This window comes from Mus caroli, chromosome 16 (assembly GCF_900094665.2).
Source record: "Mus caroli chromosome 16, CAROLI_EIJ_v1.1, whole genome shotgun sequence".
NCBI classification, from domain to species: Eukaryota; Metazoa; Chordata; class Mammalia; order Rodentia; family Muridae; genus Mus; species Mus caroli.
The window spans coordinates 82,960,392-82,964,987 of NC_034585.1; the positions used below are offsets into that span (position 1 = coordinate 82,960,392).

At 37.8% G+C, this 4,596-nt stretch overlaps 1 pseudogene; it reads left to right on the forward strand.

Moving 5' to 3' along the window:
- The first annotated feature begins 1,149 nt into the window (after positions 1 to 1,149).
- Positions 1,150 to 1,362, forward strand: LOC110311164 (annotated as a pseudogene).
- Positions 1,363 to 4,596: the final 3,234 nt, after the last annotated feature.

Here is a 4,596-nt window from a genome sequence, read left to right on the forward strand (position 1 = left end):
AATATAAAGATAGCGGTTTTACTAAAGCACATTTTTATGTTGGCTGAGATAAGTCAACAAATTTTCTATTGTTTGCTTTGATCTTCTCATTCCTCCTACTGAGAGACAAATGTCAGAAACACAGTGAGTATCTCTGGATAATAGATCTGTTTATGGAAAAAAGTATCCCAGAATGACTTTACATGACTTTATGGGTAGGAATGTCTAAATGCATGCTTTCTCAGTGTGTGAGATCATAGGCACTAGAATTTATACAGACTGTAAAAGACACAGTGAATGTGTTTCATGATAAAGGATGACGGTGGATGCTCACTGGGTTATAGAAGGCAAAGAACAAAGGAGGTCAGAGAAACAAGTGTTATGAGATCATAGAAAGGCAGTGACTCAGAACTTCGCATTGACCTTGATGTTAGTAAGCAAATCAGAAACTGACTCTGAGACTCAGAGAGCAGAGTCATATTCTAGAAATAAATGTGGGAGGGGAAAGCATGGCAGCCAAGAGTTGTCCATGTGAAACATACATGCCTCCTGCAGAAGTCATGGTGATCACATTCAAAGAGTTGTAAGAATAATGAGGATGTCCTGATACAGTCATGAAGTTGGTAAGGATTTTAGGTTGTTTTGTTTCTCAAGCTATTGGAATTGAGTAAAAGCCAGGCTACCTTAATAAAAAGATAGCATCATTAGGGAAGCTTGATTGAAAATATACTTGTGCTTCATGTTTAAGATATATATGTATGTATAGTTTTTAACTGCTTTGAGGTTTCCCTTGTGTGTTGTTAAGGATGGCTACTGGGCAAACATTTCTCAGGAGAGGCATCTCTGATTCAGACTGGCAGAGATCTATAAGTAAGTTCTCGAAACAGTGGCTTACACTCTACTGCATCTTCAAAGTTTCTACCAAGTCCTTATGGAGCAGCTGTGCAGTTAGCCTCTGTCTAATATCCCTTTTCATGTTAAATATCAGACTAAGACTGTAGGGATGCAAGAAAATATAAAATCATCTGTTATTCTTTCTAATCATATTTCTTAGGTACTTAAACTCAAAGCCACTCATGGTTTCTAAACATTAAGAGAAAATGCCTTCATCAAAAGTACCTGTAGCCTTTCTGTTCTATCGCTGGACCAGTAAACAGAGACCTCCTCAGAATGCAGAACGAGGTCAGTGAATTTCTGGACCTGTACGTGTTGCGGAAATGCCCCGTAAGCAACCGCATCATTGCTGCCAAGGATCACGAGTCCATCCAGATGAATGTGGCCGAGGTTGACAGGGGCACAGGCCGGTTTAATGGCCAGTTAAAAACCTATGGCATCTGCCCGGCCAGTTGCAGGATGGGCGAGTCAGATGATTCTATTCTCTGATTGGCTAAGGCTGATGGAATTGTCTCAAAGAACTTTTGAGCAGAAGAAATCAGGAATAATTTGTTACAGATAAAAGTGATAAGTACCTGTGACAAAAAAAAAAATACCTGTACTCTTCTTAGCAATGTACACATTGATAGAAAACCAAATAAGACAGAGCCATAAGATTAACAGGGTTTATCCTTTCAATCAAAGCTTGTACTCCCTAACTAAAGTGAATCTCACCTTAACTATTTGATCTGTCTCACACCAGATCTGATTTCACATGGCATTTATAAGTGCACTTTATAAACTTAAACTTCTATGGCTTATTGTTTTATCCTAGATAGTGCTTTCAATATAGCAAAACTTACTAAAGTTTTTTTACTCAGTTTTCTGTTTAGCATTCTAGAAATAAGCCTATATTTAGCTGCATGAGTAAAACAATATTTTCATAATTATCATTAGACTGAAGACATTTTAGTATGAATAGCCATATATCTTTATCATTTATTTTTTAAACCATAATTTTCACATAGCTATTTTGAACTAGTCAGATTTTCATCAAGGCATAGTTACTTTTATGAGTCCTGCCATAGTGCTTAATCATAATGTTAGATACTTAGGAGCATTTTTAGGTTCATAGAGGTAATCAAATAATCATTTTCCTTATTATATATTCCATTTCTTTTGTTTTAGTACTTAAGATAAATTCTTGAAAGTCCAGATTTAAACAATAATTCATATAGGAATCTTTTAGCATATTACTTTATATATACAGCTAACATTTGTGTGGTTTCAAATAATTCAGTACAAAGATAAGATGATTTAATATTTCATTTAAAAACCCAGAAGTTGAGTGTGTGTGTGTGAATGTGTGTGTTTGTGTTTTCTCTCCTATAATTTGACTTTGTCAACATTTTAAGAGAGAAAGTGGATACTTCAAGAGCTATAGAAATATCAAAAGCGCTCATCTCTCACACACAGACATACACACATAGACAACAGACAGACAGACAGACAGACACACACACACACACTATGCAAAGCTAAAGCCGCCCGACATGTAATGTAGTTGTGTGATAATGTCAGCAGAACTCTAACCACAGAGCTGCTAAGCAGAAAGATATTAGCACTTCATTCCATATCATTGACTCTCACTCAGATTTGCTCTTAAAAAGAAAAACTATATAAAAATTATTTCCAATTTCATACCCAGATCCTTTAGAGTAAAATCTCTAAAGGAGGATAAATGAAATCCAGAAACATCTGAGCTGCCATGACTGTTTATTGCTTTAAAGGTGAGGGTATGGATCTTCAGGGGCAAGGCGAATGCTTATGGCCAAACACTGGAAATTGAAAGAACTCAAATGCCAAGTAGTATTGCCCCAGTGGATATGGAGATGAAGCCTAGAATGCAAACTGTCCACTTCTGAATGAAAAGGCAGGGCAGCAAGAAAATCATAAGAAATATTTGCTCATACATAATAATGAATTATATTCAAAGCATTTTGATGCCTAGATTCAAAGAAATGTGGACGGTCATTGGGAGATATGCTTGGAAAAGAAGAGGGCTTTATTTAATAGTAATGGACAGAGTTGAGACTTTAAGGATTACTAGTTAGAGTTATCAATTTATTTGATTTCTGTTCATTTGCTTGTAAGATTTCCTTGTCATGGGAAAGAATCGGAGAGTTACTGGCCAAAATTTACTCAGAAACACAAAGAAATCATGGCACTGGCCTTAGCTTTTCGTTTTGCTTTTGAGGAGAGAGATTCTGGTGTCTGATACCTGCCTTTGCCAACAAGAACTCAGCTTTCAAGGCTTATCATGAAAGAGAGAGGGAGGGCAGAGTGAGGAGCCTGAAGATCAGGGAGAGACTTTGATTCTGATTCTTTTAAGAGTTTTATTTTGGGGCAACATTTCATGAAACCAACACTATCAAAGCAATTTCTTTCTTAGATATGGGGGGAAAGGGGCAAAGGCCTTGGTATAATTGGGTTACAGCATTTGTGAGTTTCTTGATTGTGCTATGATTTCTTTGTACTTTCACAGAACCAGACTAGATTTACATAGGACAGGAAAGCAGGGGCCTAAGTTTCTTATACCTGTTTTTCCTTTAGATGCTATCTTGTCTTTCTGATTTGTGAAAATGAAACATCTTTGAAAACAGATTAAATGTTCTATAATTTATTCATCTCTGTTCTAATACACTTTTTGCTTATTCTTTGAGAATTTCAAACATGAATATAATGTATTTTATCATATCTAACCCTCTTGTCCCTCCAGCTCGTCCAAGACTCATCCCTATATCTTCCTTCCAAATTCTTTCTCTCTTTTAACCCATGGAATCCAGTTGATGCTGATCATATGGCATGTGTGCAGGGCCACTGACACAGACAACCTACAATAACCACATCCCTAAGGAGAATCTGACTAACCTTCCTGTACTACCCCATGACTAACCAATACCTCCTAAGTTAGAAGCGGGGCATCCTGAGGCCCCGCCCCATCAGTGCTGACAATTTGACTGGCTGAGCTACTTCTACACCCCAGCCACTAAATAGCCATCTATCTTTCTTGTTGATGTCTAGTCTTCTCTCCAGCAGTTAATGGAGATATTGATATTGCTGGGTTTCCACTGATTCCCTTCCATTTTTACTGCTCTGTTTTTCTTGATGCAGCCATGCACCTAGACTTTTCAGTTTTCATCCTGATGGCCTTTCCCAAATCAATATCACCATCCTAGCTCCATTCTGATCTGTAATGGTGGCAAACATTATATTTGTTCTTCTTGGTCTTCTAATAACATCTCATTAAGCTGGCCTTGGATTGATTTCTCTTTCATCCCTTTCCCTAGTTTTTCTCCAGCTCTGTGACTGGAAACAGCATAGTGCAGGTGGTGAACGTGCAAAGCAATCTGTGTCCTCCTGTTTTTAGGTCTGTTATCCAAGCCACCAGCAAATCCATCGTGCTTGTGGGATCTGCACTGTTCAACTCCTCATATATAGTTTTCTTGCTTTTACTCAAGTCCCCATTGTGATAGATTCACAAATGGAAAATCTGAAGCCTTCTGACTGTTTCCCAAGCCAGATCACCCTGTACTACTTTATTTTCAGGGTGTCATGTTTGTCAAGCTGCCTCTTTGATTGGGAGCCTCATTACCCACTGAATAAAGCCTACATCCCACACAGTAATTATCCAGCTAGTACCAGGGTGTGCCTTCTTTTCCTTTTACATAAGCTGTTCTCTAC